The following is a 21,407-nucleotide window of genomic DNA, read 5'->3' on the forward strand; positions in this document are numbered from 1 at the left end:
ATCTCTTGCAAATATTAAATGGGAGAGACATCGATAATGGCTAACTCCAACTAAATCCAATACATGACAGCAAATTGGTTGACCACTTTGAAACCCTTTCTGCTGGGAGAAAAGTGGGAGACAAGGAGGAAGATTTGAAGCCAAAAGAACCATGCCTCATTTACTTTGACAAAGAAAAAATTCAAAGTATTATAACAAAAACGAGTAACTCAAGGGCCCCTGGTCCAGACGGGCTAATGAACGCTGTGCTTAAAGAGGCTCCTGAAGCTTGGGCGGAGTTCTGTCTGATCCTTTTTAAAAGGATCGCCCGCTGTGGAAGAGTCCCGACATCCTGGATGCGAGCAGTGGTTGTCCCTATCTACAAGAAGGATGATAGAGGAGACCCTAAGAACTACAGACCAATAGCCCTCCTGGATGTACTGGGCAAAATCTTTGCTGGTGGCTTGCTAACAAGACTGGGTGACAAAGTCAAAGTCATATGACCCAAGGCAAACAGGTTTTATCAGTGATGTGTGATGTGGGCTGAATTTACTATTAATTAACCTTCTTAAGATGAAGACTCTAAAGGGGAACAATAACCTATACATGGCCTGTATTGACATGCAATGTGCATTCGACAGTGTTGATAGAGACAGGCTATGGGCCAAAATGAAAACGATGGGATGTCCGAAGGACCTAATAGCAGCAATCTACATACTGGAACAACCCTGCAAATGAGACTAGACCAAGCTGGGAATTTGACAAGAGAAATAAAAACTTACCTAGGTCTAAAACAAGGCTGCCCCCTGGCTCCAATCCTCTTTAACATATACATCACGGATATGAAGGACGTTCTAGACCCTCCACGAACCTCTCCTCCGAAGATCAATGGAATGTCCGCGGGATGACTACTGTACGCCGATGACCTAATTTTTGACAGGATAGCAACTATCCAACTTCAAGCGTACGTATACTCCAATAATGTACCATATGGTCAACAATACGGATTTCGCACAGCTCACAGTACTGAGACCGCAATGTTGGACCTGCAGTCACACATGCTAAGGATTGTGGAAAAGGTGAACACTGGTCTTCTCATGCTGCTAGACCTTAGCGCAGCCTTCAATCTCTTAGACCATAATCAACTCAAATCGGCTTTAGCGAAGTTCGTTAATTGCTTTCCTAAAGCAATTAATTGGCTAGACTCCTTCCTGTCAAACAGAAAATCCGGGGTTCATTTGGGTAACAACTTTTCATTCACGGAGACAATTGGCTGTGGCGTGCCTCAAGGAGCCAGCCTGTCTCCACTACTATTTAATCTATACATAAGATTCTTATGTCTGGTCCTTGACAAATTGGGTGCCTTTTTCACCAACTACACCGACAACACTCATCTGGTGGTGGAATTGAGCTGGGACTACGAACAGGATAGCGCAAGTGTGGAAGAAGTCTACAAATCGATTGAGAACTGGATGAATAACAACTGGCTATGTCTAAATGCAAATAAAACAGAGCTAATGGTCTTCAGTCTAAGCCATGCCAGAGCCAAACTTAACAGCTCATATCAATCCTTCCGCATAAACAACATCCAAATCAAGGTGGTAGACAGAGTAAAAACATGAGGGATGTTCATGGATTCAGAGTGCCAAATCCCATGTTCTCCAATTAAATAATAATTGTGCATACCACCTTTGCCTCCTCAAGTCAATCCGCCCCTACCTGAGTGAAGACAACTGTCTAACAATAGCCACAGCCACCATCCTATCAAGGCTGGATTACGGCAATGCCCTCATGCTGGGAGCAAATAAGGGTCATATCGCCAAAAATGCCAAACTATCCAAAATAATGCACTAAGGATTATAAAAAAGGAGTCCAAAAAGGAACACATAAGCAAATATAGAAGGAATCTACACTGGTTAGCCGTTGAGGAAGGAATTGAATTTAAGGCCTTGACACTAACACACAGATGCATCCATGGGACTGCCCCATCCTACCTGAAAAGCAAACTGGTCACGAACATTCCAAAACAGGCACTCAGATCGGACTCAAAAGGTCAAATCGAAATTGCCAGATTCAAAAAAGCTAATGGACTTGGGAAAGCCTTCCATATTAAAGCAGCCATGATGTGGAACAACCTACCCATCTCTTTAAGACTAGAACAGAAATGCACAAGTTTTAGGAGAAAACTCAAGACACATTTGTTCAAATGACAAACCGGTCTTAGGAAACTGATCCCCCAATGACTTACTGAGCGCCCTGTCCTGTGACTATATGTGTTTTTGTCCCTACTTCTTCATGTCAGTGCCCTGATGCTTGTTTCAGAACTCCTCCACTCAAGACTCTTGCTCACGTAGCGTGGACGAAGAGTTCTTCTGATCAATGCACCCCTATGAGTGATAGAACACACAGAGGAGTCAATTAGCAGGAAGAAAGGAACACCAGACGATGGCCGGAACAACTTCTTAGATGTGACACCAATACATTCTGCAGAATGTTGTCCAGATGCTGAGGCCTAATATGTCTACTGCAACAGGGAGTAAACAATAAGAAGCCCAATGAATTTTATGCCAGAACAACCAAAGAACAGAAGAACTGATGTAACACAATTCCAAGGACTCAAAAGTGTAGTATTAGTATACTGCCCCCCTACGAACATGCATAGAAAAATAAACTCAGACGTGATGAACAGTAAACAAGACCTACCAGTGTTCCACAGAATAGAAGAATTCCAAGTAAAGCCCGACTGTTGGTAGCAGTCAAAAACCTATCCCGACGGCACGAGGACGCCTGATGCTAGGGTGATCCAGTCACAAGTCCCAGAAGGGATCACCGGACCCGACGACACAAGGACGCCTATCAGGAAGCCACACACTATTGGCAATCTCTAGTCACTGTGTGTGCAAATCTTGAAGGGCCACCAACAATCAGGCGGCAGATCTAAATCCAAGAACCAAAACCGGAACACAATCCAATATCAATCTGGGCAGCAAGTCCAGGTGAGCAATAGGCAGGCGAAGTACAAGGACAAAAACGAAATCCAATAGAAGATCTGTGTGAAAATCCGGGTCACAACACGTTCCGAGCAGACAGCAGCAAAGGCACAAGACAAGGCAGTCCTAGAGCAAGCAGGGTCAGCAGCGTGAAATCAGTAGATCAGTGGGCAATCCAAAACAGTCCGCAATACAAAGGCAAGGTCGGCAACAGGAAACGAGGAAAGAAACAGCAAGAACAAACGAAACCTCCGTAGTGCTGCAATCAGAAGCACCGGGCTAAGGCAAGAAGCTTCCTTATTGGCCAGCGGTGTCATGTGATCGGGAAGCAATGCCTGAGCGTAACAAGGAAGCCAATCTCCATGGCAACCTCCAACGCTCCAACAGTCGGGAGCGCCCCGTCACAAAGACGTGTGATTGGGAGTTCCCTACTGCGGAATTGGTGCACTCCTTCGTGCTACAGCGAGAATTATAGGAAAGACCAGGGACTCCTCTGTGATCGGAGCGTTAACAGTACCCCTTCTCAAAGATTGCTTCCCCCTCCGGAAGGACCAAAAATGAGCAGAGCATAGGGGTGTGTATTTTATCAGCTGGTTCCGACGTTCTATCCTCAGGACCATAGCCCTTCCAGTCCACGAGATATAGACGCACACCCCTCCTGACCTTAGTGTCAAGGATACAGTTCACCTCGTATTCATCCGAACCCTGTACTGAAATAGGAGCAGGCGACGTGACAATCTTGTAGCCGGATGGAAGGGTTTGTCTAATGAAACATGGAAAACTGGGTGCACTTCCCACCGAACTGGAAGCTCTAACCGCACAGCCACTGGGTTAAGCACCCTAGAAATCCGATTAGGACCCACAAAACAAGGCAAAAGAGCACGGCAACCAGGTATCTGAAGGTTCTTCGTAGACAACCACACCTTTATCCCAACCTGATACTCCGGAGCTGGAGTACGTCATGCGCCGGCTGCCGCCTTCATACTATCTTGGGCGTGCAAGAACTGTTTACGTATGTCATCATGAAGTTGGTCAGATCCTGAGTACCTGCAGAAACAGCAGGATTAGAAGACGAAGCCCCCAGTTGCATGGGTAGTGAGCGAGGATGACGACCACTCAAGGCAAAAAAAGGGCCAAACCGCAGTAGAAGCATGAACTGAGTTATTATAGGCGAATTCTGCCATGACCAGAACGGTCAACCAGCTTTCCTGGTGCTGAAGAATAAGGCAACGCAGATATTGTTCCAATGTATCATTGACGCGCTCCGTTTGTCCGTCAGTCTGAGGGTGATAGGAACTGGAATACTGATCCTCTATGCCTAGAGAACCCGTCAGAGAACGCCAGAAATGCGATGTAAATTGGCTGCCCCTGTCAGAAACTATGATTTCTGGTAAACCAAAGAACCTGAATACATTTTGCAAAAACAAATCAGCCACTAACGGAGCCGAGGGCAACCCCCGACACGGAACAAATAGGGACATCTTAGAAAAGTAATCCACGATTACCCATATAGTGTCATAACCACGAACTACAGGAAGGTCGACAATGAAATCCATAGACACCAACCTGGGGCGATCTTGAACTGGCAGAGGATGAAGTAGACCCACAGGTTTAGAACGCATGCCCTTACTCTGTGCACAAACAGCACAGGACATAACGTAAACAGACACATCCCGAGACATCGATGGCCACCAACACCATCGCTTCAAGAGATCTAGGGTCTTCCTAGGAGCAGGATGGGCAGCTACTTTGGAGTCATGACACCATTGTACTGCCTTGTCGGGGTTCTTCTTGTCGGGTAAGTAGATCCTTCCCTTTACATAAGGTAACTGCTGTACCACATCCATGTTATGCTCAAGGATTTCTGATGGGTTTTGAGCGGACCCACCCCTGAATATTCGCCTTCATGGTTGGTTGAAAGACACAAGCACAAACCACTTGACTGGGAAGAATGAGATTACCGTCAGTCAACCGTGAGCTCTTAGCATCTACCAGGCGAGACAAAGCATCCACTTTAGAATGTAATGAACCCGGACGGTAAGTAATAACAAAGTGGAACATCGAGAAGAACTCATACCATCGGGCATGTCGGGCAGTAGAGCACTTGATGGACTGCAAGGCCAAGAGATTTCTGTGGTCAGTATAGACCTGTAACGGTTGCAGAGTACCCAGGAGGTGGTGACGCCATACCAAAAAGGCGTCCCAAACCGCCAATAGCTCCTTCTCGGTGATGGTGTAATTCATCTCATAAGAGGTCATTTTCCGAGCATGGAATGCTACAGGGTGAAACTCATTGGTGTCTACACAGGCTTGAGACAAAATGGCACCCGGGGCTACGTCCGAAGCGTCTGCTTCCACAATGAAGGGTAATGACGGATCAGGGTGTTGGAGAACCGGAGCTGTAGTGAAGGTGTTTTTGAAAGTATTGAAGGCAGACTGTGCCGTAGTATCCCAAACAAACTTCACCTTGCTGCTTGTTAGAGCCTTTAGAGGGGAAACAATTTTGGAGAAGTCCCGAATGAATCTCCTATAAAAATTGGAGAAACCCCAAAAAGGACTGTAATTACTTGATATTACGTGGAACCGGCCAATCTAGGACGGCATTAACCTTGGAAGGGCTCATGCGAACACCCTTATTGGCAATCTCATAGCCCAGGAACTCCACGCTATCAACATGAAAAAGGCATTTCTCCAGTTTGGCGTACAAATGTTTGTCCCGTAGTCGTTGTAAAATGGCAGAGACATGCTCAATATGAGCCTCCAAGGAAGGCGAGTAGATTAGGATGTCATCAAGATAAACCACCAAAAACCGATGCAGCATATCTCGGAAAACTTCATTAATGAAGTGTTTGAAAGTGGCAAGGGCGTTACATAAACCAAATGGCATGACGCAGTATTCATATAGGCCATAGCGGGTCTTGAACGCCATTTTCCACTAGTGTCCCTGACGTATCCTAATCAGGTTGTAAGCACCTCTCAGGTCTAATTTCGTGAAAATTGCTGAGGACCCCAACTGGTCCAACAGGACAGAGATCAAAGGAATGGGGTACTGGTTGCGTATCGTAACCGCATTCAAGGCGCGATAATCAATACAGGGTCTGAGGTCTCCCTCCTTCTTAGGTACGAAAACCAAAGGAGAAGCCGCTGGAGAACGCGAAGGCCGAATGAACCCGGTACTGAGAGACTTCTCAATGTACTCCTTAAGTATGGCGTCCTCTTTAACAGTAAGGGAATAGACACGACCAGATGGCACCGCCGCCCCAGGTACTAGATCGATAGGGCAGTCCTACAGTCGATGCAGAGGGAGAGTTTCTGCATCTTTGACATCAAATACATCTCTGAAAGTGATGTATTCTCTAGGCAATATAACATTGGTGACTAAACCAACTGTAGGAGCTACAGTCATTAATGGTTGACAAGGAGTACATGGTTCATGTTCATCCTCCAGACAGACCGTACCACAATAATCGGAGCAGAAATCCTGGTGGCCTGAACACCAGTCTATGCTGGGATTATGTAAGGTTAACCAAGCTAGACCAAGGATATCTTTATACTGCGGGCTGCAATGAGATCGAAATGGATCGTCTCAGTGTGATTACTGTCTATGACCATTATCAAACCTGCAGCTTTTTTTGTGATCAGACCAGAAATCAAAGTAGTTCCGTCTACTTCGTTGACTTGTTCGGGTCTTTCTTAAGGAATCACCGGTATCCCAATACAAGAGCGTACTGAGAATCCATATAATTTCCTCTGGCTCCCGAATCCAATACAACCTGGAAACAACAAGGAGGACTACCAGGGAACGATAACTGAACTGGAACGGAAAAGACCGAAGACATAGGGTCCATTGTATGTTGACTCGGCATTAGGACCCCTTTCATTGCTCAGCCCTCACGTTTCCCTGTTTCTTGCGTTTCTTTGGGCAAGTACACAATAAATGATCAGCCGAGCCACAATAGAAACATAAGCCTGATGATCTGCATAGTTCCCTTTCTGCTACAGTCAAGGGCCCCCTTACGGCTCCAATTTGCATAGGCTCAGGTGTCCCAGAACCAACTGCAGTCGGGGTCAAAGGAATTGGGACTTGGGTTCTTTGTTCCCCCTTTCTTTCAGATTTCCTGGCATCAATTTGTAGAACGAGATCAAGAAGTTCAGAAAATCCTGTAGGGACCACAGGCACCGTAGCCAAAGTGTCATTAAGAGAGTCCAAGAGCCCCTTATAAAACAACAAGGCTCTCTTGTCGTCCGGCCAAGCAGACTCAGCTACCAGCTGGTTGAACTTGGCCAGATAAGCTAGTAAGGAGGAATCCCCTTGTTGCAGATTCAACAATTCCAGGTCTGTGGACTGAGTCTTGTATCTGGTATCAAAGACCCTGCTCATGGCCTCAATGAAGGCATCACAGTCAAACAACAACTGGCTCCCCCCTTCAACCAAGGGATTAGCCCAAGCTGCTGCTGTGCCCCCTAGGTGGGACAGGACAAAGGCAGCCTTCGTGGTGGCATCCGGAAATGAATTAGGACGACACAAAAAATGGAATCGACATTGATTTAAGAAAGTCCGAAACAGTCGAGGGTCTACATTAAACCGTTCCGGAGGGGCCAGAGGGAAGTGTGCAGCCATATACACCGGGACTTGACCTGTGCTAGAGGGTGTTCAAGACTTGGATGCCTCTGCAGAAACAGAGCCTGTCGCACCGGACAGGGGTATGGCTGCCTGTAATTCAGCCAGGCGATGCTCTGTGGCAGTATGGGCTGCATGCATCTCTGTTCGCAAATCAGCGACCAGTTGCATAATACCCGTCAAAGCCTCGCTGGCGTCCATGTGGCTTCTGATTTTGTCAGAACTCCGCCACTCAAGACTCTTGCTCACGTAGCGTGGACGAAGAGTTCTTCTGACCAATGTACCCCTATGAGTGCTGGAACACAAAGAGGAGTCAATTAGCAGGAAGAAAGGAACACCAGACGATGGCCGTAACAACTTCTTAGATGTGACACCAACACGTTCTGCAGAATGTTGTCCAGATGCTGAGGCCCAATATGTCTACTGCAACAGGGGGTAAACAATAAGAACCCCAATGAATGTTATGCCAGAACAACCAAAGAACAGAAGAACTGATGTAACACAATTCCAAGGACTCAAAAGTGTAGTATTAGTGTGCTGCCCCCCTACGAACATGCATAGAAAAATAAACTCAGACGTGATGAACAGTAAACAAGACCTACCAGTGTTCCGCAGAATAGAAGAATTCCAAGTAAAGCCCGAATGTTGGTAGCAGTCAAAAACCTATCCGGATGGCACGAGGACGCCCGATGCTAGGGTGATCCAGTCACAAGTCCCAGAAGGGATCACCGGACCCAACGGCACGAGGATGCCTATCAGGAAGCCACACATTATTGGTAGTCTCTAGTCACTGTGTGTGTAAAACATGAAGGGCTACCAACAATCAGGCGGCAGAACTAAATCCAAGAACCAAAACCGGAACACAATCCAATATCAATCCGGGCAGCAAGTCCAGGTGAGCAAAAGGCAGGCGAAGTACAAGGACAAAAAACGAAATCCAAGAGAAGGTCCGTGTGAAAATCCGGGTCACAACACGTTCCGAGCAGACAGCAGCAAAGGCACACAACAAGGCAGTCCAAGAGCAAGCGGGGTCGGCAGCATGAAATCAGTAGATCAGTGGGCAATCCAAAAAACAGTCTGCAATACAAAGGCAAAGTCGGTAACAGGAAACGAGGAAAGAAACAGCAAAAACAAACAAAACTTCCGTAGTGCTGCAATCAGAAGCACAGGGCTAAGGCAAGGAGCTTCCTTATTGGCTAGCGGTGTCACGTGATCGGGAAGCAATGCTTGAGCGTAACGAGGAAGCCAATCTCCATGGCAACCTCCAACGCTCCAACAGTGGGGAGTTCCCTACTGCGGAATTGGTGCACCCCTTTGTGCTACGGCGAGAATTATAGGAATGACCAGGAGCTCCTCTGTGATCGGAGCGTTTCATAACAGCTTGCAAGCTGCAGGTTTTATAAAAATAAATAAATAAATAAAATAGATCAAACTCCTATTGGGCTCCAGAAAAAACTGTATGCCTTACAGATATACAAAGAACAAAATGGACTGAAGATCAACACTGGGAAGACAGAATTTTTGGAGATCACCAATTTAAGGAAGAGGAATCCTTAAATCCAAACTGCTTTTTGGGTGAAAAGAATATAAAAACAGCTAGCTCAATCAAGTACCTAGGAATTATGATCTGCGCAAGTGGGTACGAGAAACCCTGGATTTCATGCCTGATTCTAAAAGTAAAACAACTAGCCGCACTAAGCATGATGATTGGGAAAAAAAAGGATAATTCCCGTTGCTCCCAGTCTTCAGCTTCTATAATCAAAAGGTTGTACTGTCACTGACCTACGCGGCTAAGGCTGGATTGGGTATACCATGGCAAAGCTGGGAAAGACTAGAAAGTAAATTCTGGAAGAAGGTCTTAAAGCTACCTAATGCAATACCAATGGCCATTGTAAGACATGAACTAGGACTACTGTCCCTACACGCATGAATCGTATGGACATCCTTATCGATTTTCCGTAAACTTTCTTTGCAGTTGTGTCAGCCACAATTCGAGATCATAAGGATGAGAGAAAAAGGTACGCTCAACTGACCTCTAAACCAGTGGAAAGAAATATTTCTGGAAACATTATCCAAATTGGGTCAGTCAGTTGAGACCTTATGTGGAAATCCCTTGCTGGTTAAGAGGGCTTTGTGGGCGGCCGATTGGTATGAAACTGAAGAAAAAAGATCATCCAAATCAAAGATCCATACTCTCTCAATTTACTCAGTGGGCAACCAAATATCATCCCACAATACCTGAGAAAACTGCCAAAAGCCAAGTACAGGGATGTGTTCCTGAGATTTCAGCTAAATGTTCTACACACCAAAGTGACTGTATAGATACAGGATTTCAAAGCATGACAGATGTTGCCTGTGTAAGGCTCATCCTGAATCTTTAAAACATTTGATTCTCTTTGGTCCGGAACTATGAATGCAGAGAACACTCCTTTTATATGAGCGCATGGGAAAGACCTACTGAAAAGACAATGATATTTGGTGGGAGTGTCTCTATGGAGGGACTGACATTAGTCTGATGAGATAGTTGCTTACATTTCTGGAATTGATATTCTCTGAACGATTCCTGGGACCTAACAAAGTAAAAGGAGACCCGGAGCTAGCCTCCAGAACTAACCTTGCCTAAACTATAACTCATGAGTAAAAATGTTTGTATTTAAATGATATGTGAACGATGCATGACTTAGTGCTTTAACCCTTATTTGTATTCTGCGCGCTGCTCTGCGTCTTCTTTTTCTTTTCATCTCTCCTTTCTTGATGTGCTGTGTTTGTTTTACTCTGGCTTATTTAGTAGAAGGATTTGATGAGCTGAAGTTTGTAATAAACTATCTGCTAATAATAAATAAAAAAAATATTCCTTGCGGCTAAATTAAGAAAACAGAAAACCAGGAATCGCATCACTCAACTTAGACATCAGGGAGGCAACGTAATGAGGGGGGAAAAGAAATAAGGGCGATTATGCACTCATACTATATACAAAACCTGAAGTGGGACGGACTAGATAGGGAGGCGCAAGAAGCATTCCTGTGTCAGGTGGCGCTGCCACAGATCACAGAATTGGATAGGCAAATGCTAGAAGCACCCATAACCAAGGAAGAAGTGGGAAAGGTAATAAGTGCTCTGAAAGGGCATAAACCCCCGGCCCAGATGGAAATGTTACGCATACTATAAAACTTTCAAATCCACCCTGGTAGGTCCCTTCACAAAATTGTTTAATCATATAAGAGACACAGGGCAAATATCCTGGGATATGGGCCCAGCCACCACAGTAGTTCTATTGAAACCGGATAGGGACCCATCAGACTGTGCGAGCTATCGCCCCATTTATTACAATGCGTCCAATATGAGACAGAACAATTATGCAGTTCACTAACCTGGGCAGCGGGCGGACTCCGTACCAGCAACAAGGCAGATAGTGAAGGCTTCCCGGGAAACCCTGCTCCCTCCCAGCCGTTAGCTTCAGCTGAGGAGGAACCACAGTCCCCAGGGAAAACCCTCCGGGGAAGAAAAACCCTGTGTTGTAATGACAGGATACTGTAGACCTTCAGGATGAATCAGCCAGCTTCCCTTCAAAAGATCCGGTGCAGACGAAGCTGGTCCTGGACGGAAGAAAGGAGAGGTAAGTTTTCTCCACTTTCGATCGTCTGTTGTTGATACGAATAGCTATGTTAACTTACTCCGGGTATGGAGTTGAGAGATTCGAGAAGTCTGTGTAAAGTCTTCGAGAAGGGGGTGAGTCCTACGAGGAAAGAGAGAGAGTTTCCGGAAACCCGAAGCGGATGTTAGTATTTGAGCTAAGAATGGGGAGAGGATTGAAGGGAACTATAAACCCTCAAGACTCACTCTTTAGGTTGGAAGCGGACCTTAGGGGAGAGGAGGTGAGCGGACGGAGTACGGAAAATGGCCTAATGGAGGAAAGGGCAGAGAGCACAGTTAGTTAGATACAGAAAACTATAGATAGGAGGACGGAACATGAAACAGATTCCCTAGGAACGAACTTACGAAGCGCCGATCTGGAGAGTAGCGACGCATTTGCTTAACTTCCTGGTCGGGTTATATGGAGTCACATGATCGTCGCGGCGTGAAGGAAAACAACGTGCAACCTCTGCAGCGGGAGCTTCACAATCAGATTCAGAGGCGTCCGCCATCTTGGGTGAGTAGGAATGCATTGTGTTGTACACCCGATGCTGTCGCCAAAGCGACCACCGGTGCAAAGGTGTAACAGTATGCCCCCTCCTACGAGGCGCATAACCCGGCTTCCCGGGGTGCCGCCTGAAAAACCGTCGAACCAACGAGGGAGCATGAACCCCCGATGCCAATTCCCAAGTCCGTTCGGCAGGAGAATAGCCCTTCCAGTCCACAAGAAATTGCAACCGGCCTCTGTGATATCTGGAATCGCAAATTTCTGCCACTTCATACTCTGGTCCCGTATCAGTCATCATCGGAGGAGGACGAACTGCAGGGGTGCGTTGAAATCTATCCTTCACGGATAGTTTGATCTGGGAGACGTGAAAGACCGGATGAAGACGGGCCCAGGAAGGAGGCAGCGCTAGTCGGACTGCCACCGGACCGACAAAAGATTTCACTTTAAACGGTCCAAAATATCTGGGCGACAGCTTGGACGGCACCAGATGTCTCGGGAGGAACCGGGCTGATAACCAGACCGTATCCCCGACTTGAAGGGATGGCAGATCTAGTCGACGGCGATTAGCTGCCCTCTTGGCTCGATCTTGGGCGGCCTGCAGAGCTATTCGAGCGAGCTGTTGACCCTTCTGAATACCATCGACTAGACTGTCTATTCCAGGACAATTGGCGGAGGACTTAGAGATGGACGGTTCAAAGGATGGATGAAAACCATAGGAACAGTAAAAAGGACTGGTCTTTAGTGCCGAATGACTGGCATTATTGTATGCATATTCAGCCAAGGGTAGGAGATCTCCCCAATCATCCTGTGCCGCAGAAACAAAACAGCGCAAATATGTCTCTAGTGTTTGGTTTAGGCGCTCAGTCTGCCCATTCGTTTGGGGATGATATCCTGAGCTAAGGGCTCTATTGATTCCCAATGATTGACAAATACCCTTCCAAAATTGCGAGATATATTGGGGACCCCGATCAGACACAATAGTGTTAGGAAGACCGTGTCTAGAGAATATTTCTGAAACAAATATCTTTGACATAAGAGCAGCCCCAGGGAGTTTTTGCAGAGGAATGAAATGGGCCATCTTCGTGAAATAGTCAATAGTCACCATAACGGTGGTGTAACCCGAGGACAACGGAAGGTCGACAATGAAGTCAGTGGAAATGACTTGCCAGGGCTTGTCCGGAATTGGCATACAGGTGAGTAAACCAAAAGGTGGATACCTGGGAGTCTTAGACTGTAGACAAACCGTGCATGCTGATACATAATCTTGGACATCCTTGGTTATCCCTGGCCACCAAAAATGACGAGTAGTCAGCTCAAGGGTGTTTTGATATCCTCGATGCCCGGCTGCCTTGGAGTCATGACACATGAACAGGACTTCTTTCTGAAGTGTCGGGGTCGGAATAAATACCTGATCCTTAAAGAAGTAGTATCCCTTCTCCTGAGTCAGCGAATGAGTCTCTTGTAAGTTCCTGCAGATTGGATCTAGACGTGCCGTTTCCTGTCTGACAATATGTAGAAAATCAGTCACTGTTGCCAGAAATGTAGCTTTAGGAAAGAAAGGCTCAGAATGGAACTTTTTGATAGGAGGATCCTTTCTTGAAAGCGCATCTGCTCGGAGGTTTTGATTCCCGGGAAGGAAAGTAAATTCTATCCGAAACGGTAGAAAAAAATGAGCCCAGCGAGCTTGTCGACTGTTTGTGGTATGGGCTTGTTGCAATACTTTGAGGTTGTGATGGTCGGTTCGAACCTCGACCGGGTAGGCCGAGCCCAGCAATAGATGTCTCCACTCCTCAAAGGCTCGCTTGATTGCCGGCAATTCTTTATCAAGGACTGAATAATTTATTTCCGAGGAGGAGAAGGTCTTGGAGAGATAAGCAACTGGTCCTTCTACTCCTGACTCGTCCTTTTGCAAAAGAATTGCTCCTAGAGCATGGTGAGACGCATCAGTCTCGACAATGAATGGTCGAGACTGGTCTGGGGTGAGCAAAACGGAAGCAGACGTGAAAAGATTCTTTAGTTCCGAAAAGGCTTTCTGCGCAGGGTCATCCCAAACGAAAGTCTTCCCCTTCTTCAGAAGACTGGTAATGGGAAGCACGGTCTCGGAGAATCCTGGGATGAATTTTCTATAAAAATTAGCGAACCCCAAAAATCGTTGGATCTCTTTGACGTTCGAAGGGGAAGGCCAATCTAATATAGCCGAGATCTTCCGAGGGTCCATAGAAATCCCCTGGGCAGACAGCACGAACCCAAGATACGTCACTTGGTTCCTGTGGAACTCGCATTTTGCCAGTTTGCAATACAGCTGGTTGGCCTTAAGTCGGTCTAATACCAAATTGACATGTCGGATGTGTTCCTCTATTTTCTGTGAAAAGACTAGAATATCATCCAAATAGACGATTACATAGTGAAGGAGTACATCGGCGAATAGATGGTCCATAAAGCGCTGAAAAACAGCGGGAGCATTAGCCAACCCAAACGGCATCACCCTATATTCGTAGTGACCGAATGGGGTCCGAAAGGCAGTCTTCCACTCGTCGCCAGGGGCGATGCGAATCAAGTGATATGCCCCTCGTAAATCCAACTTGGTATAGAGCGAAGCCCCTTGAACGGCTTCCAGAATGTCTGGGATAAGCGGCATTGGATACTTATCCGGGATGGTGACCTTATTGAGCCCTCGGTAGTCTATGCATGGCCGTAGTTCCTCTGTATCCCTTTTGGGAATAAAGAATAACGAAGCACCGGCGGGTGATTTGGACTCAGTTATAAGACCGTTTTGAAGATTAGTCTGAAGGTAGTCTTTGAGAGCCTTTTTCTCCGGTTGGGATAAGATGTACATTCGGCCAAAAGGTATCGGTTGATCAGGGAACAAATCTAAATGACAGTCATCCCGACGGTGAGGAGGTAATGTAGGGTATTCTGGCTGAGAAAATATGGACTGAAATTGTTGATGACACCTCGGGATCTGACTGACCATCCCAATCGAGGAGCCTTCGGTTGGTACTACCATCATGGAAGGTGCTTGAATGCCAACAGATGATTGAGTAAGACAATGGGAAACACAATATTCGGAACCTAGAAACAAAGTTCCTGCCTTCCAGTTTATAAAAGGATTATGGGTTCGCAGCCACGGTAAGCCCAAAATAATGGGAAAATGAGCAGTTTTTATCAGGTCAAAAACTAACGTCTCCTGGTGGGTTGAAATTAGGCATGTAAGAGGAGTAGTCTGTTCTCGAATGGGTCCAGAACTAAGGGGACAACCATCCACCCCCTGAATGGGTGTTATACACGTCTTGGCGGATCTAATGATTCCATGCTTCGCAGCCCATTGGTCATCAATAAAGTTGCCAGCTGCTCCGCAATCGATCAATGCCGGAACCCCACGTAGCTCTAAGTCTGGTAATTTCAAGATCAGGGGAAGTACTAACATAGTGTGTTCCGTAATGTCCTCTTTAAGAGAAGTACCAAGTCTCTTTGGGGAACTCCTTTCAGGACCTCCTGCCGTGGTTCCCCTTACGACAGGGTCTTGGCGTTTCCCCGCATCGGATTCCTTGTCCGACGAGGAGGGACGACGGGACAATCCTTCAGCATGTGAGATGAAGCCCCACAGTACATACATAGGCCCTGACTCATCCGTCTTTCTCTTTCGCCCTCTGACAAAGGGCCTCTGGCCACTCCTATTTGCATGGGTTCGTCGGGTTTCTGGGATCGAGAAACCGGGGAAGGAGAACTGGAGAATAGTTGAGAGGGTTTCCCTCTCTTCTTCTCATGGAAGCGTTCATGGAGACGGTAATCAATCTGCATGGTGAGCGCAATCATCTCGGCTAAATTGGCGGGACGAGGAACCTTCGAGACTTCATCTTTCAGTTCCTCGGAAAGACCTCTGCGAAACAGCGTGAGGAGACCGTCATCCGGCCACCCTGTTTCAGCTGATAGCTGTTTAAATTGAGTCACGTAACTCATAAGATCTTTATTTCCCTGTTTTAAATCTAGCAGTTTCTCCTGAGTAGAGACTGAAATTTCCTGCCTACTAAACATAGACCGCAAACTGTTAGTAAAGGCTGGGTATGAGTCTAGAATGGCATTTTCTGAGGTGACTAAGGGTGTCGCCCAGGCCAATGCAGGGCCTGCCAAGTGGGATATCAGATAACCTACTTTGTCCTTATCAGAAGGGAAAAAACGTGCTTTGAAGGTAAACTGAACCAGGCAACTATCCAGGAACTCCTTGAGTTTGTGCGGGTTTCCGTCATACTTATCGGTATGCAAGGCATAAGGAGGAGTTTCTGAAAACGCTCGAGCGACCTGTTGTCTTAACTGAGCATTGTCTTGTTTTAGGGATTGCATCTCCAGAGACATAGACTGCATAGCAGCCATCAATTGTTGCATTTGTTGCTCCATCGGAGTCCACCGTCTGCACAAGAGCCTGTGATAGGATATTTCCTTATATTAGGCGTCGCTAACTATTACAATGCGTCCAATATGAGACAGAACAATTATGCAGTTCACTAACCTGGGCAGCGGGCGGACTCCGTACCAGCAACAAGGCAGATAGTGAAGGCTTCCCGGGAAACCCTGCTCCCTCCCAGCCGTTAGCTTCAGCTGAGGAGGAACCACAGTCCCCAGGGAAAACCCTCCGGGGAAGAAAAACCCTGTGTTGTAATGACAGGATACTGTAGACCTTCAGGATGAATCAGCCAGCTTCCCTTCAAAAGATCCGGTGCAGACGAAGCTGGTCCTGGACGGAAGAAAGGAGAGGTAAGTTTTCTCCACTTTCGATCGTCTGTTGTTGATACGAATAGCTATGTTAACTTACTCCGGGTATGGAGTTGAGAGATTCGAGAAGTCTGTGTAAAGTCTTCGAGAAGGGGGTGAGTCCTACGAGGAAAGAGAGAGAGTTTCCGGAAACCCGAAGCGGATGTTAGTATTTGAGCTAAGAATGGGGAGAGGATTGAAGGGAACTATAAACCCTCAAGACTCACTCTTTAGGTTGGAAGCGGACCTTAGGGGAGAGGAGGTGAGCGGACGGAGTACGGAAAATGGCCTAATGGAGGAAAGGGCAGAGAGCACAGTTAGTTAGATACAGAAAACTATAGATAGGAGGACGGAACATGAAACAGATTCCCTAGGAACGAACTTACGAAGCGCCGATCTGGAGAGTAGCGACGCATTTGCTTAACTTCCTGGTCGGGTTATATGGAGTCACATGATCGTCGCGGCGTGAAGGAAAACAACGTGCAACCTCTGCAGCGGGAGCTTCACAATCAGATTCAGAGGCGTCCGCCATCTTGGGTGAGTAGGAATGCATTGTGTTGTACACCCGATGCTGTCGCCAAAGCGACCACCGGTGCAAAGGTGTAACACCATTTCACTATTGAACGGGCATGCAAAAATCTACTCCACAATTCTGGCCCAGAGGCTGGCAAGCATTCTCCCGGAGATAATTCACCCGGATTAGGCGGGCTTTGTGAAAGTGCGCCACACATACGATAACATCCGTAGAGCCATAAATACTATCGAATGGGGGCGAAGGAGAAGGCAGCGGTTCTTGGTGCTGGCCCTGGACGCATCTAGAGCTTTCGATAGTCTAAACTGGGAATTCTTACGACTAACCCTAGAGAAATTTGGGTGTGGGCCAACTTTCACCCATATGATTCTAGCTAACTACCAAAATCCCACCACACGACTAATGCTTAATGGCCAACTCACAGAGAGCATCCCGATATGTAAAGGGAGGAGGCAAGGGTGCCCACTGTCTTCATTGATCTTTGCAATGGCTATGGAGCCCCTAGCGCAGAAAGCCTGCGAAGATCAGGAAATCCAAGGCGTGGAGGCGGGAACAAGCGGCCCCCAGAAAATCGCACTGTACGCAGATGATATCCTAATGTTCCTGAAAGAAATAGCACACTCACTCCCAGCAACCATAAAACTACTGGATAGCTTTGCTAAAGTCTCTGGGTCCCATATTAATTATCCCAAATCCAAGGCCCTCAACATTTCCGAAGACCCAGATCAAGTGACAGAATGGGAAAGCCGTTCTGCATTGAAATGGGAACGGAGATCCATGAAATATCTAGGGGCACACGCAGCACCCGAATATGGGAGGCTTTATGGAGCAAATGTCCCGGGGTTACTGAAAAAGCTAATAGCGGACCTTAAGCACTGGGACATGCAGGAGTTATCCTGGCTCACTCGTATAACTGCAGTCAAGATGTCCCTCCTCCCCAGGTACTTGTATGTCATGGGGGCACTCCCAATACGTATCCCAAACCCAGCGATCAAAAATTTGCAAAAGGAAGTGATGTCCTTCATTTGGAATAAGAAAAAAACCTGGGTTCCCAGAAGGGTCTTGAACAGGCCACAAGCATTAGGGGGTTTGGGGGTACCAGAGTTCTGTAGGTATCTATGGGCTGCACAAGTGGCACCGATGCTGCAATGGACACCTAGAGAAAACCCAAATAGATGGACTACTCTAGAAAGGGAGGCAACTAGGATCCCTCTGGAAAATCTGTGATTCCTACCAGCAAGATATAGAGCCAGGGGAGGAATACTCTTAGAAACAACTAAGGTCACACTATGGTACTGGGATAAGGCGGTGCGAGGAAAAGGAGTAAAGATAGGAGGAGGCCCCCTCACGCCAGTGGCAAACGACCCTGATTTCACGCTGGGACTGCAACCTGGCTTCTGGACACATTGGGGAGGGGGGCAACCCTTGGCATTGGGGGACTTATACATGGAGGGGACACCTTGGCATTCGCAGAATCCAGGGATACATTTCAAATCCAAGAAAGGGAACAAATACATTATACCCAAGTCAGACATTGGATTACAAACACCAAAACACGGGAAGGGGCAACCCGGGACCCAGTAGGCCTAGAACTCACGGTGAAGGAAGGGACTCCCAAAAAGGGGGTGCCAAGCATCTATAGACTGATGAGTGGAGCGGACCCTGAAGAGAATTTACCACACATGCTGAAATGGGAGCAAGATATAGGGGAACCAGTGCCTGGAGAGGTATGGAGTCAAATATGGCAAAGAGCCACAAAAGGCTCCAAATGTGCCTCCATCAAAGAAGCGGTGTACAAAATGCATCTGAGGTGGTGTAGAGGGGAGCTAAGCAAATACTGGGGACAGAACCGCCCTCATCACCCATATGTTGAGCTCGGCCAGAATCAACCTAGCACAAACATGGAAAACTGAACAGGGGCCTGTGGTAGCCAGAAGGTGGGTGAGACTATGGGGAGTGATGGCCATGAAAAAGGTAACGGCATTGGCATATGGATCGCCTTCGAAATATCAGAACACATGGTTGTCATTCCACGAGTTTATGGATGATAGGGAACAAATGTACTTTAAACCTAACTCCCTCCGCAAGATTTCTATCCTGTGAACGTTGTGCCTTAAAGAAATGAAATGATTCACAATGCACTTCTTCACACGGAACATCGCTGTGTTGCCTTAGTCAAATGCCGGACATTACATTGCGAATTGGGGGCCGGGGAAGGGTGTTGTAACAGTTAAATTTGTGAGTGCTTATGTAACAGATATAAAAGGTGGCATACTCTCTTTTGTAAGTGTACTCTTGAGAAATAAAGTTTGTAAAAAAATAGAAATAAATAAAATAAAAACCAATAATGTTCAGGGTCTTCTTTGCTGACCCTCAGAGACCTGGGTTCACCCGACTGGCTCTCGGGAGGAGTCCTGCTGTGGGTACTGCCAATCAACCCCAGATGCCCATGGTCTTACCTTCTGAAGATACAGCTCCCTCCCCACAGTGCAGTCTCTCCTGGATATGGCCAGTGTCAGGGTGGTTTTCTCCTCCTCCAGGTCTCCCAGGGTCTCTGCAACTCTTCTGGTCTTCCTCTGGCTTTGTGCACCTTCCAGCATCCCCAACTCCTGCTCCACCTATTATACTTCCTGGGAGTAGTGATTGGATTCAGGTGTGAGTGGTTGAAAGTTAGCGGGAGGGGGCGCTGTTGCACTCAAAGAAGATGGCCGCCTGATGCTCTGCTCCGTTCCGTGAGGCACCTTTTTTCTGAAATTCTCCTGTTTGTCTTTGCGACACGAACAACCAACCCATCATTGGGACTGCTGGTGGGACCGGGCGTCTGCTGCCCGAGCGCCGCCCACGGAGCCGCTCCTGCTGCGGAGCTACAGCCCATCGCGGGCGGGACGGGAGCGGGTGCTTCCCTGGCCCCGCTCTTGGTTCCGGGTGATCGCGCCTGTGTCCCGCGGCTCGCGGCCTACTGTGGGGGAGGGGCGCTCTACTCGCCCTGCGCGGCCGCCCTCTCCCGCCTTATATGAGAGCAGCTGGCCTACGCTGCGGCCTCTTCCTCCGCCTCGTGAGACGGGACCTTCGCTGGATTCCAGAGCGTTCTGCTCCGCTGCCCCATCCTGGGCGGCGTGCTGTCTATGATTGAGCCTCCATTGATCCGGCTCCGGGCGGTGAGTTGTCCCGGGCCCCGACCTCCACAGCATTCGCCTCTCTGGCAGCTGACCCGGACCTATGCCTCCTCAATCCCGGAGGCCTTGGGCGGCGCTCGAGCCCCCTGATACGCGGTGGGTTCTGTAATACCCGACTACCTGTGCTGGACCCCTGCCCTCGTGGCTGGTTGCGGGCGCTACGCGCGGGGCTGGCTGGTCACGGCGACTCTACTCTCTCTCCCCTGGTGTGCCAGCTCAGGGTCTACCCCCGCTGGGTCCTTCCCCAGGCCACGGCACCCACCTACTTCATTGTACCACCAACGGCAGATCCCCGCTGGGGACCTGTACCTTGTTTCCCCCCGGACCTTTTGCCTGTGGTTGGGGGTCTCACCGGCCTTATAAATTGGCTCGGGGATAACCTGAGGCGTCTACCCTTGCCGAGCCACCCATCGGCTGGACCTTCTGCTGCGCCTGGGTGCGCTGTGGCTACTGACTTCCAAAGCTGCCCGCGCCACTGTTCCAGGGCTCCGCCCCCCCCCACCTGCCCTTGGCGTCCTCCGCCTACCAGACTGGGAGCCGACCGCTTTACTGCCTCATACAGGGATATACCCCTCCACTACTTCACTTCACCAGCACCCAAGTACCCGGCTCCGCCTCTCCTGCTGGACATTGCCTCTTGGGCCCTGACCCTCTACCGGATTTCTTGGGACCACTTGCTGTTCACTGGCTCTAACACGCATTAGCTTCCCTTGGGGCCCCATTTGCTCTCCTGTCTGGTTTTCTGGACTTAAGCTCATCTCTCACCGGCGTCATGACGAGGCGAACTGGCAAGAAACAATCCTCCATCAATATGTTTACAAAGCCCCCCGCGGGCCCTGGGGCGGAGGCACCTGCACAAGAACCATCCATTTCACCAGAGCTGGAACCGTCCGATTCCCAGAAAATGATGGATTTCATCCGGGAGGGGTTCACCACAATCCATAGCAAACTGGACGACATGAACGGCACGATATCCTCTATTAAGGCACATATGGAGAGAACTGATGGTCGTGTGACCGAGATCGAGACGCGGGTGAGCGCCGCCGAGGACGGCCTGGGTTCCCTTCGTGCGGAGGTCTCCACGCTATCCTCCCGCGTTACCGAGGTAGAGAAGAAAAACGAGGACCTTGAGTCTCGCTCGAGGCGCAACATCCTCCGCATTATTGGGGTACCGGAGGATGGTATACAAGAACCTATGGAGGACTACGTGGAGGGCATG

This window comes from Ambystoma mexicanum, chromosome 12, assembly GCF_040938575.1.
Source record: "Ambystoma mexicanum isolate Mex_15411 chromosome 12, UKY_AmexF1_1, whole genome shotgun sequence".
Lineage (NCBI taxonomy): Eukaryota > Metazoa > Chordata > Amphibia > Caudata > Ambystomatidae > Ambystoma > Ambystoma mexicanum.